Below are 14458 nucleotides of genomic sequence, written 5' to 3' on the forward strand. Positions count from 1 at the left end.
TCTAAAATATATGCAGGAGAAGAGATCTTCTCTGAAATAAAGTGAGCAGGTGCTTTAAGGAAGAACAAAGTAATGCAAAAAGCCAGACTTAAAATGCTGCGTAATGTGTTTTCCCACGTATTTGACATGTTGGAAAAGGAAACATTATAGGGACCAAAAACAGAGAAGTGGTTGACAGTTTCCTGGGGTGGAGAGTTTTCAAAAGTTTTTCTCATTATTGAAATACAGTTGACATACAATGTTACGTTAGTCTCAGCTGCACAACATAGTGATCCAACGATTCTATACATTGCCCAGTGCTCGTCCTAAGTGTACTTAGCATCTGTCTCCATACAACATATTATTGACTATATTCCTTACTGCTCTACTTTTAATCTGTCATTTATTTATTTTATAACTGGAAGTTCATACCTCTGAATCCCCTTCACCTGTTTGGCACGAGTGTAACAAGTGATTATTTTTGACGTGATGGAACTGTCCTGTATTGTGGAACTCTAGGCCACAAAGGGTAAATTTCCATATGTAAACTTAAAATAACTAGGGTATTATAGGAAATCAAAATGGAATGCAGACTATCATAATGAATCTCTCTGTCATGCAAATAAGTGCTGTGACTATAATGACCAGATGATGAAAAAAACAGCTGCATCGTGTAACTTTACTAAAGACTAAAGACCAAAACAATTGGCACACAAACACTATACTTTAGTTGATGAATTTAGAGATGTAGGTTAGCGATTCTGAAATGACTATTCACATATACCAGGTATGAACAAATAAGTACGTCTGTTACAGACAATTAGAGTCAATTTCTCAGTCAGAAAAAGAGTATCATGCTAGAATGAACCATGTGTTGTTGGATTAGAGGTGGTAATGGTCTCTTTTTAAATTTACGGATGGACAGTTAGGTACGGAAAGGAGTGATGATATGAGAGTAATATGGGTTTCTAGGCACACATGATCCAGCTTTACCCAGTGAGAAAAAGCATAGAAGCAGTGACCCTTCAGAAGCCATGAGCACACCTAGCTCCCAGGTCCTGTTTCTAAATGCCATTCTTTAATGACAGGAATGAGGGCTCCTTAAAGAAATGGCTGGTGGAAGGCTGGGGAAGGGAAAATGCAAGTCAAGCGTAGAGCTTCTTGGAGCATCACAAGGATAGAAGTGCTAAAAAAGTAGATTGGGGCATGTCAAAAATACGGAGCAATCAATTAAAAAGCGCTCCCAGTAGCCAAATCTGGAACAATTTGGCACAATATTAAAAAAAGTGTGTTAGATTCTAAGCCAGCAATGGTTAGTTTTATGTGTCAAGGTCACAAAAGACGAGGAAAGACTAAAGAGCCATCAAAGATTGGAAGAGGCTTGGGAAAATCAACACTCAGGGTCATCTGTGTGAGATCCTACATTAGATCCTACAAAAGAAAAAAGGACATTGGTGGAAAGACTAGTGAAATACAAACAAGGTGTGTACTTTGTTTAGTTGTATTACACCAATGTTAATCTTACTTTTGATAATCATTACAGTTATGTGGAATGTTATCATTGGAGAAAACCAAGTGAAGTGTGTAAGAGAGGTCTGTGCTGTTTTTTCAACAGCTCTCTAAGCCTAAAACTATTTTAAAATAAAAAATTGAGCAAGTAACTTGGACAATCTCTAAGAATTTCAAAACATCCCTTGAAGAATCCTATTTGAATAAAACCAAATCTGAGAATTCTGAATTCAGCCTCTCTTCAGAGTACATCATTTTAATTTCTTTAAACTTTCTTCACTTTAGACAGATTATTCATCTTTGTTTTTCTGGTCCATATTCCCTCTAGATATTCTTTATCTCCCCTAAGCTTTGGTAAAGCTGATTGACACAGGCCAAAGCATACAATATCAGCGTCAATGTTCACTTCATTTTGACCCAGACCGGGACTCTGCGAGTCTGTCTTGAAATACTAATGAGACGGATATTGAAGGAAGAAACCTCAGAGTTCTAAAGTTCATATAAGGGTAGACTACACTAGAAAGGTTATAAAATAAATAAATAAATAAAAGTTAAGCCTGAAAAGAGTAGAATGAACTGCTCAAAAGTATCAATTATAATTAAAATTGTAGTTTATTAATTTATGACTTACCTTTGCACAATTTAATAGCATATTTTAGAATTTAAAGTAAAAACTAAACTTTCTAAAACATTTCATTTTACATATAATCCTCAGATCCTTGAAAAAATATGTCCACAAAGCTATTACTCATTTTTAATAAATTGAATCTATGTAAGAGATAATGAAGGCATTACTCTTCCTTAAACAACCCCAAATCTGAAACTGTAAGAAAATTTCATCATAGATTATATTGTAAGAAGAAAGAGTTTTCTAGCTTCTAGTCAGAGGCTGTAGTTAAGCTATACACGTGACTTTAGCGAAGCCACTTCCCCTCTCTGAGACAGCTCCAGGATGGTCATGGAGGGACATGCCATCTGTTGTTGCAAAATTCCAGCCCGAGCTCTTCGCATATTCACTTTACAGTCTGTCAAATAGTGAGCACCCTTGGATTTGTACAAAAGAGTGGCCCTTCCCGTTATGCAATTATTTGTCCTATTAGAGGAATAAATCAAGTGCCTGGAAGCTTCAAAATGAATGGAAAAATGAGAAGGTGGCAACCTGGATTGTAGAATTTGATTGAAAAGGAGAATCTGTCTCACGTTGAGGTCTTTTATCCATTTCGAGTTTATCTTTGTGTACGGTGTAAGAGAATGGTCAAGTTTCATTCTTCTACATATAGCTGTCCAGTTTTCCCAGCACCATTTATTGAAGAGACTGTCTTTTTTCCACTGGATATTTTTTCCTGTTTTGTCAAAGATTATTCGACCATAGAGTTGAGGGTCCATATCTGGGCTCTCTACTCTGTTCCACTGGTCCATGTGTCTGTTTTTATGCCAGTACCATGCTGTCTTGGTGATCACAGCTTTGTAGTAAAGCTTGAAATCAGGTAACGTGATGCCACCAGTTTTATTTTTGTTTTTCAACATTTCCTTAGCAATTTGGGGTCTCTTCTGATTCCATACAAATTTTAGTATTATTTGCTCCAGCTCTTTAAAAAATACTGGTGGAATTTTGATCGAAATGGCATTAAAAGTATAGATTGCTCTGGGCAGTATAGACATTTTAACGATGTTTATTCTTCCCATCCAAGAGCATGGAATGGTCTTCCATCTTTTTGTGTCTTCTTCAATTTCTTTTAGGAGTGTTCTGTAGTTCCTCGAGTACAGATCTTTAACCTCTTTGGTTAGGTTTATTCCGAGGTATCTTATGGTTTTTGGTGCTATAGTAAATGGAATCGATTCTCTAATTTGCCTTTCTGTATTTTCATTGTTAGTGTATAAGAAAGCCACTGATTTCTGGACATTGACTTTGTATCCTGCTACATTACTGAATTGCTGTATGAGTTCTAGTAGTTTGGGGGTGGAGTCTTTCGGGTTTTCCATATAAAGAATCCATCAGAATCCTCGAGGAGAACATAGGGAGTAACCTCTTTGATATCAGCCACAGCAACTTCTTTCAAGATATGTCTCCAAAGGCAAAGGAAACAAAGGCAAAGATGAACTTTTGGGACTTCATCAAGATCAAAAGCTTCTGCATAGCAAAAGAAACAGTCATCAAAACAAAGAGGCAACCCACGGAATGGGAGAAGATATTTGCAAATGACAGTACAGATAAAAGGTTGATATCCAGGATCTATAAAGAACTCCTCAAACTCAACACACACAAAACAGATAATCATATTAAAAAATGGGCAGAAGATATGAACAGACACTTCTCCAATGAAGACATACAAATGGCTACCAGACACATGAAAAAATGTTCATCATCACTAGCCATCAGGGAGATTCAAATCAAAACCACATTGAGATACCACCTTACACCAGTTAGAATGGCCAAAATTAGCAAGACAGGAAACAATGTGTGTTGGAGAGGATGTGGAGAAAGGGGAACCCTCTTACACTGTTGGTGGGAATGCAAACTGGTGCAGCCACTTTGGAGAACAGTGTGGAGATTCCTCAGGAAATTAAAAATAGAGCTTCCCTATGACCCTGCAATTGCACTGCTGGGTATTTACCCCAAAGATACAGATGTAGTGAAAAGAAGGGCCATCTGTACCCCAATGTTTATAGCAGCAATGGCCACGGTCGCCAAACTGTGGAAAGAACCAAGATGCCCTTCAACGGATGAATGGATAAGGAAGATGTGGTCCATATACACTATGGAGTATTATGCCTCCATCAGAAAGGACGAATACCCAACTTTTGTAGCAACATGGACAGGACTGGAAGAGATTATGCTGAGTGAAATAAGTCAAACAGAGAAAGTCAAGTATCATATGATTTCACTTATTGGTGGAGCATAACAAATAATATAGAGGACAAGGGTAGATGGAGAGGAGAAGGGAGTTGAGGGAAATTGGAAGGGGAGGTGAACCATGAGAGACTATGGACTCTGAAAAACAACCTGAGGGTTTTGAAGGGGTGGGGTGGGAGGGTGGGGGAACCAGGTGGTGGGTATTAGGGAGGGCACAGATTGCATGGAGCACTGGGTGTGGTGAAAAAACAATGAATACTGTTACGCTGAAAATAAATTAAAAATTTAATTAAAAAAAAAAAAAAGAAGATGTGCCATATATACAATGAAATATTACTCAGCCATCAGAAAGGATGAATACCCAGGTTTTGCATCAACATGGATGAGACTAGAGGAGTTTATGCTAAGTGAAATAAGTCAAACAGAGAAAGTCAATTATCATACAGCTTCACTTATTTGTGGAACATAACGAATAACATGGAGGACTTTAGGAGAAGGGAAAAATGAAGAAGGAGAAATTGGAGTGGGAGACGAACCATGAGAGACTATGGAAACAAACTGAGCTTTTTAGAAGGGAGGGGGCGGGGGATGGGTGAGTCTAGTGACAGGTATTAAGGGGCGCACATATTGCACAGAGCACTGGGTGTTATATGCAAACAATGAATCATGGAACACTACATCATAAACGAATGATGTACTTGTATGGTGACTAACATAAAACAATTTAAAAAATTAAAATTTAAATAAATAATAAAATGTAAAAAAAAAAAAAGAAAAGAAAAGGAGAATCTGTGAACAAGGATCACAGTTGTGAACATGTAGGACATGCCACAGATCTGCTGATCATCTTGGTGTCTTTCTTACAGGGAGTAATTTTTTATTTGGGATAGAATACATACACAGCAAAATGCCCTATGTGAAATGTACAGCTCAATATGTTTTTGAGAGTAACCCTTATTATTGCATATAGTAATATTATATTGCTAAATAGAATTTCATTAAAGGAATTTACTTCCCTTTATTTTTTCATTCCACTTATGGTTAACTTTTTTTTAAAGATTTTATTTATTTATTTGACATACACAGAGAGATCACAAGTAGGCAGAGAGGCAGGAAGAGAGAGAGGGGGAAGCAGGCTCCCCGCCGAGCAGAGAGCCTGAGGCAGGGCTCGATCCCAGGACCCCAAGACCATGGCCCAAGCCAAAGACAGAGACTGAACCCACTGAGCCACCCAGGTGCCCCCACTTACGATTAACCTTTAACTCAATCTTTTTAAGAAGCTATTTTAACTGAGCTAAGGCAATTTGATTTTACTTAAATATTAGGTTATCTCAGTAGAGATTGATAACCTCCAACAGTTAGAGATAGCAAAGTGTCTCTAGGACTCTGTTTTCAACCACCAATGATAGGTTTTAAGTCGTAGATAGTATTCTGCTACACATACCACATTTATAAGAAAATAGTCATAATTTTGTCATTTTAGGCATGTCAGTCAACATTTTGCTTCAAATCTTTATGCAAGGCAGACATGGCAGTATAAAGAATCCTCCAGAAGTGACTGCACGCAAGAATCAGGCATAGTCATAGACATGGGGCACCGCCCTTAAAGGTCCTGGCCTCTCTAGACCTCTTACCCCAGTTCATGCAAGACAGAAATATAAACAATATTTCTACCTAATGCACATATGTTGAAACCACTCAAGTCAGCAATTAAAATCATTCTTTACATTACACTCATTAACAAGCCATCTGGTGCTGATCAGAGATAAAGATAGTTGAAGGGTGCTGGTGGAGTCTGGATTTCTGAATAGAGACTCTGAAATACCAAGTAACTAGGCCTAGTAGTGTGTACGCTTGATTAGGAGCTTTAAATGTTCACTAATGAGCTCCATGGTGTAGACTGAAAGCCAACGCACACATACATATTACACATACCACATTTTAAATAGTTTAAATTTAATTGCAGACAATATTAGAAATTTTTTAATAAACACCCAAGCCTAACTTGCTAAAACTGATCTCTTCTCTACATTAAGGAGTTAGCCCTGGGAGGCTACTCCACTTGACAGATGGGGGGAACATCACTGGCTGTTCAATTGGTTGACTCTGTCCTAGCTTCTCAGCCCTGGGCCATTTCTGAGGTTTGACTCTTTTTAGAAAATTAAAGGGTAAAAGCTAGTGAGCACAAATCATTAACTGTTATTATAGCATATTGTTGAATTAGAGCCCCTGGCAGTTAACTCTGAAAACAATGGGAACATCTGCTGTATTCATTAGATATGCCACAACACTCAGTGGCTGTAACAGGAATTTTTCCCTCACTAGATCTGCAGTTGGACGGAATGACTCACACAAGTCAAAATCAGATGGTCTAGGCTGGACTGACTCAGCTCTCCCCTACATATCTCATTTGAGGCCCAGGCTGATGGTGTAGCCTCTGGCAAGAGCTCTACTCATGCTGATGTCTAGGATGCAAGAGGCAAGCAGAAACACAGGAGGCCTTCTAGGGTCTAGGTGGAGAACGGACTCTCAGTCACCACTACCCACATGCCATAGGCCAAAGCAAGCAGGCGGGCCAAGCTGAAAGTCAAGGGGCAGAAAGTGTAAGGTGGGAGAGGCACAGAGAGGGCTACATCCTGTCATTCAGCTAGCACATTCCCCTCAAAAACCAAAATAACATTCTTACCCCTTGGCTGAAATAATGATTTCCCTTCTCCTGGCGCCTATTAAAATATTCCTGACAAAGAAGGAAAGAAACTTTGCTCTTACTTCCCCCCCCCCCCCATTTTATGTACAAGTTCTCTGCAAATATAAGGACCTGCAGCAGATCTGTTTTATAAAAATGTACCGATTCGAGCATTTGACAATCAAATATTGAGCACCTACTGTACACAGATCAAGTGAAGCATGCTAGATGTAAAAAGACGGACCACATGTAGATGCTTTCTCAATGATCATGGGAGTCTAGGGGGTTCAAGAGGAAGCTCGGAGTGGGAGTGGCTTCACTATTCTAAAATAGAGTAGCGTGGTTAAAACCACCAGTTTGGGACTCAGGCAGACCTGGATTTGAGTCTTATCCCTACCATTTCAGGCAGCTATTTACTGTCTTAGTTTTATCCACTGACAAATAGACAAAACAAGATCACATACATTACAGAGGAAGGATTAAAAATATATAATTTATGCCTGGCACCTATAAATGTTCAATTAATAGCTAGCATAGGGCATTGGGTTTCTTTGACCAAATTGGACACCACCTCCCCACCAAGGGGTTGTAAATAATTTCTTACTCCATTCTGTTGGCTGAACACCCCTGTGCTAATTTCTGTTCAACAGCTGGCTCTGGTGACAACCTTTGTAATAACAGGCTGTAAAATCCAAACCAGAGGAAGTTAAATCTTTTTCAGGGACCTGTTCTATAATGAAACCAATTAGAAACAACTCTCAATCACCTTCCCTAAAGAAATAATGAAGTAAATCTTCGCTGGAGCAGAACCAGAAAACCATCCTGACCTCGTGATTCACAACACAGTCCGGTCTGTAGGAAGACCACAGAAAAAATATGGTCCACTGCTGGGAGCAAGAGTTGATTTTCTGACAAGCAGTTGATTTTCTAGATCTCAATGACTCAGAAAACACATTCTCAATATCAATCAACTCAGAGAAATGACAGTTCCCAAATGAAACAGAACAAATAATCAAGTACCTCATAGAATTTTAGATTGGATTTGCATAAGCATTACTTCGTCTCCACACTGGAAATTGGTCCTTAGTGAAACTCTTGGATGGGGTAGGGGGTGGGAAGGGTAGGGGCTAGGTGCTATGAAAGCAGGAGGCTGGAGCACAGAAAAAGTTACTTATATGGATATTTACATCATCAAAGATGATGGAGTAGTTGGGATGGAACATAAACAGAATAAACAGAGGAGCCAGATGGAAAAGTCTCAGTGATTGAGCAGAACAAGGAGGGGAGTGGATGACAGGAGTTACAGATAATGTCACAGATGACTGGTATGAGGTTCAAAGGAGCAGAGGTTTCATTTTGTTGTTATTTAAATCTAACAATTCTTTCCCCAAGGATTGATATCCAAATCATTTTTACAACTTTGTGATTGAGTTTGACATCCTGACTTGCTGGGGAGATCGAATGTACAGCTATGGTGATGATAGTTAGCAATACTGTTTTGTATACTTGTAATTTTTTAAGAAGACAGCTCTTAAATCTTAACACACACAAATGGTCACTATTTAGAGGTAATGGATATGTCTACTAACTTGATTGCAGTGATCATTTCACAATGAATATGCATATCAGAACATCACATATATATCTTAAATATGTTCAGTTTTATATCTTAATGATATCTTAATAAAGCTGTTGAAAAATAAGTCTGGCCTATAGGAAAATGGCTCTCAGAGTCACCAAACAGTGGATCTGGGGGCACCTGGGTGGCTCAGTGGGTTAAGCAACTGCCTTCAGCTCAGGTCATGATCCCAGGGTCCTGGGATCGAGCCCTGTGTTGGGCTCCCTGCTCAGCGGGAAGCCTGCTTCTCCCTCTCCCAATCCCCCTGCTTGTGTTCCTCCCTCACCATCTTTCTCTCTCTCTGTCAAGTAAATAAATAAAAATCTTTAAAAAAAAAATCAGTGGATCTGAAAAGGTGGGCTGGAGACTGGAAGGCATTGTGTGACAAGCTCAATGACATGTAGGATCACAAATATATACATGTGGCCAAGACCAAAAAAAAAAAAAAAAAACAGAGGCGGGGGGAGGGTTTGCCAGATGACAGTGTTGTGAGTTATGATCTCCTGCTCTAGAAAGGAGTGCAGTCTGCTTCTGAAACTAAATACATTTCATCTGAGGCAAATGAATCTCCAAGTATTTGTGCCAGTATCTGTAAGAAATTAATAAATTTGGGGGCCCCTGGCTGGCTCAATTGGTTGAATGTCCGACTCTTGATTTTGGCTCAGGTCATAATCTCAGGGTTGTAAGGATGAGCCCTGCATCAGGCTCCGTGTTCAGTGGGGAGTCTGCTTGAGATTCTCTCTCTCTCTCTCTCTCTTTCTGCCCCTCCCCCACCCACTTGTGCTCTCTAAAATAAATAAATAAATCTTTTAAAAAAAGAAATTGTTAATTTTATAGCAAAGGCTTTACAGTTTTCTCTTAGACATATGAAATGAAAACATCTATAGTATCAAATAAAGTTTACTTATGTAAGTGACCCACATTTGGCATTAAAGACTCAAAAGGTCTAACAAAAAGACCATGAATGGGTTCAGCTTCACTTTGTGTAAAACAGACTTTTGGAGGAGAATTCACATCTTGGCAGTTACCTTGTTCTCTACCATTAGTTCCCCCAAGGCCACAGGGTCGCCCTGAAGGCTACATTTGTAGACTTTGTAGGAACCGCCCTGACACATTCCACTGAACAAACACCTCTTCTGCATCACCCAGGTCCTTTCCAGAGTTAAAGGAGGGACAGTCCCTTCCTTGATAAGGATGATTTCTACCAAGAGAGACACTCACAATTTTTGCTTTTGTTTTTATACTTAGTAGATTGTTATCAATTGCTTAGTTGAACCAAGGAGCTGGAATCATCAATTTAGAAAGACAATGCCATTTCCAGAAAAATAACTGATTGTGATGGAACTGGTCTTAAATACAACTAGAAAGCATAAATTTAGAACGTAAATTCAGTCCTTTCTTCATTTCCTTTCTTGCTTTCTCTTCTCAAGTTTCAAGTCCTAAGACCTGAGGCACCCAAGAGTCTTCAGGAATAATTGTATCCTCTCAACCCATAATTTCCCCCCTTCATCCTCCCCAGCTATCCAAACTCTTCCTATATTTTTGCCTGTTTCTCACGGACTGTTTTAGAGAAAACCTTTCTGAAGCAGAAAATGACAAGGAAGTGCTTATTATGTATCAAAAAAAAAAAAAAAAAGGCTTCCATACTAAAGGTTGAATGGTAGCCTAAGGGGACAGGAAAGGAACTTTGTGAGATTTTATCTGTTACATCAGAGTTTCTCAAACAATACCATGCATCAGAATTACCTGCAGTACTGGCTATAACAGATTTCTGGGTTTCACCCCCAGATTTTCTGATTCCAAAGCTCTAGGCATTTCTAATAACTTCCCAGCAATGTTGATGCTGCTGATGATCCATGGATCACAACTTGAAAACCACTGGTTTAAATCACGCAGCCTAAGCAACCTCCTAATTTGTCATTGCATCCAAATGCCAGCATGAGCAAGACTCCAGTACATTCCATCCAAACTTCTTGCTCAAAATTTAGGATTTTATTCCTCATACATTGTGAGACTCAATAGCTGCTATTGGGAGAAAAGTATAGCCTTTTTCTGATACATAATAAGCACTTTCTTGCGATTTTCTGCAAGGTAGCTATTTTTTTTTTTTTTTAAGATTTTGAGAGTGCACAAGCAGGTAGAGGGGCAGAGAGAGGTGGAGAAGCAGACTCCCTGCTGAGCAGGGAGCCTGATTCAGGGATGGATCTCAGGACCCTGGGATCATGACCTGAGCCAAAAGCAGATGCTTAACCCACTGAGCCACCCAGGCACCTCTCCTAGATGGAAAACCAAACCCTGTTTTGGAAAATCAGAGCTAGCTATATTCCCTATGTCACCAACAAAGCTAGATTCCTTAAAACTCTTCTGTCATAGGTAAAAAGAAACACTGTACTAGCTTTAACATAAGGCTTTTTATGCCCTAGAGAGCCTCACACACAGTGCAGATCTCTGTAGAACAACAGGAAACTTGCTGGCATCCTACACATTCCAAGAGCAAGCCCAAACCCTGTTGTGGAAGACCCATAAGAAAACACGTGTACACTCTTAGAGTCAATACATTCAGAAAACAGCAGAATAGAGCTCCACAACCATGATTTATTAAATATATTCCATTCTTTTTTTTACTCCTCATCCTGTACATAGCACTTACTAGGGGAAAAACATCTCCTGTGATTACAGCACATACTGCTATATATTTCATTTGTTAGACCTAATTCTCATTCTTAACATCTCTATACCCCTGGCCCCTGAAAATACACAGCTCTCAAAGGATACGGTCCCAGATCCAGGAACAGCTGGGAGAAGCCATTATGGTGTCCCCTTAACAATGCTCACACCCAGAGCTAAAGCAGGAACAGATGGTGCCTCTGCAGGGGATAATTCAAACCCCTTGGAGTCATTCCTTGTTGGCAGCAACCCTTGCAGAAGGCGTAAGAGCTGCATACCACAGACTGGCCTTTTTTTTTTTTTTGCCTTGATTGGTGAGGTCCCTAACACTCAGTTTCTCTTTCCCTAACATACAAGCAAGTGAATACTCAGGCACTGAATAAAGGGGCATTAAAGGGGCTGAAAAGAACTGAGGGCAGGGGAGGAGTGAATCCAACTCACTTGATGTCATGGCCGCACCTACCTGTTGATGATCCAAGTGAGAAAATGAGAGGAGAGGGGGGAGAAAGCTACAGTTTTGCTTCATGTACACTTCCTATAGTGCCCTACCTCTCCCTCTGGGATTCCCTCTCTCATCGGGGGCAACCCAAAGTCTCTGGGGCCAAACAGGTGATGGATGTCCAAGACTAGGAGTGCCCTGATAGTCTATGAAGTCAGCAGAGCTGTGGGTGACTCTACCCATCCTGGGCTCTCTTTGTCGACCCTTTCTTCTCCCTTCTAAAGTTCCGATGTGCTTCAGTCATCCCCTCTACCCCAGCCACTACCCTCCTGTTCTCTGTGAATTCACCTGCAAGTGCTTTCTGGTTGTAACACGGTGTTAGGAGATATGGGAGGAATGCAAGAGTGAGAGACAGGATATCTCTACACCGCGAATTCATTCAGTCAACAAATAGTTGTGTACATCTGAAACATGGAAGCCACTCTTCCAGGTGCTGGCAATACATTCAGGAACAAAACAGAAAAAAAAAAACAATATTCCTGTCCTCTCAGAGTTTATATTCTAGTAGATTTATGGTCTGGAATTAAATCCAATTCTCAAATCCTTCTTTATCTCAAAGCATGTAAGAGTTAAATATGTTTGTTCTCCAGAAGAGTAAGTCCTAATTAAATCAGTACTTCTCAAAGTAACTTCCAAGGTTGAACTTCATCAGAATCTCTCTTTAAAAAAAAATCAGAGAGAGAGAGAGAGAGAGAGAGCCCATGTACCTGAGGGGAGGAGCAGAGGGAGAGAATCTTCAAGCAGATTCCCTGCTGAGCACACAGAGCCCAACCCTGGGCTCAATCCCATGACCCAGGAGATCAAACCTGAGCCCAAACCAAAGGTCTTACGCTCAACCGACTGAGCCACCCAGGTGCCCCATCAGAACCTTAAAATGCTAATCAAATGAAGATTGGTGGGATTCATGGTAGGCCCATGCAATGAAATTCTTTGAAGAACCTTAACATTCTTAGCAGGAATGTTCCCTAACCTTTGCAAGGAAATGTCCAACTAAAGGGATTAAGTTCGTATGGACATTGGGGAGGGTATGTGCTATGGTGAGTGCTGTGTAATGTATAAGCTTGATGGTTCACAGACCTCTACCCCTGGGGCAAATAATACATTATATGTTAATAAAAATAATTTTTTAAAAAAGGATTAAGTTCAAACAGTAGCGAGTCGGGGTTTTTTTTGCACAAACTGACGTTTAAGATCTGTTGCTCAACCAAAGAGAGAAACTCCCATGGTGGTTTCAGGCACCAGCTATAGCAACGTCTCCTCAACTTCCTGTAAAGTCACCCAGGGAAACTGAACTAGTAATACTGGAGCTTCCCTGACTCCTTTCAGATTCTGATCCAGAAGGGCTGCGGTGGGACCACCAGTGAGTCAGGGATTGACAGAAATATTTAGTAAATACTCAGGATTAGGATAAAATTGCAAATCAAAAATATCAGACCAATTCCATGTTTAGGGAAACCCTAAGAGTGATATATGTGTTATTAGTTACTTTTATTTTTCCCATTTAGTGACTCTTTTCTCACATGGATTTAACCTTTTTGCCTCTCCATTTTCTTTCTCTGCTGGATATATCTTTACAGCTCAGCTGTGTGAGCCCTGAGCTTGAAGGAACAAGCTTTCATCACAAGACTCATTAATGTTTATACCTATTACCCTGGCTCACTCCCACTAGATCATTCGATCTTCAGGTGTAGAGACTAATCTTGTCAATCCAGTACCCACCTACAGCCTCTCCCCAGTAGGTGCTCAATAAATATTTACTCCATACTAGCCTGGTTAATACAATTCTCAAGGATTAAAAAGTGTTTGGATCTAATTTAGACCACATCGTACAATCCTCCTCTATCCCTGCAGTCAATTTTTCACCCTTCAGTAAATGAAGCACCAAGTGTCAGTTCCTTTGCAGAACACCCTGTAACACCTATTGATTCCCCTTAATGTCTCCTCTGCTCCCCCCACCCCAAGAAGGAGAGCAGAAGAGAGCAATATGGGCTGATGAACAAGATCAGAGAGCTGCACCTGAAAGAGAGTACACCTTTTGATTTGTTTTTTGCTTTTTTTCTTGGCTGCTGTTACCAAGCTAGGTAACCACACCATTGCTGTACCATTTTAGTATTAAATAAGAGTGCATTATTTAAGGCCAATGTCCTTGTTTTTTCATTTGCTGGATTTGAATAAAATCTAATAATTGTCTCTTTTCATTTTTTATTGGGATGGCACATCTAGGTTTAAATCTTAAGAACATAATTTGAGGAAAAAATATACGATTAAAGATGGATTAAAATAAGTTTAAAGAAAAGAGATGCAAAAGAAATGTGGTTTGAAGACCTCCGTTTTGAAGAGCTCTTCATGTCTTTTCTCAACAGAAACCATGATTGAGTATCGTGAACCAAGAGACAGCTCAGATAATAAGATGGGAGCAAAGACAGTTTGGAAGACGGAGCAAGTGCAAAGAGAACAGCCTTTAGAGGCAACTCAACCCAGGAGAGAATCCAGATTCTCACACGGAATGACTACATCACCTTGGGCAAGTCATCACCCTCTTGAACAATAGCAAAATGTTCTCAAAGGGTTTTTTTTTTTGAAAAGATTCACTGGGATAAATATGCACAAGTCTTGGCACCCCAAGTGTCCTGCCCCTTAACTGAA

The sequence above is a fragment of the Martes martes genome (genome assembly GCF_963455335.1).
Source record: "Martes martes genome assembly, chromosome: X".
NCBI classification, from domain to species: domain Eukaryota; kingdom Metazoa; phylum Chordata; class Mammalia; order Carnivora; family Mustelidae; genus Martes; species Martes martes.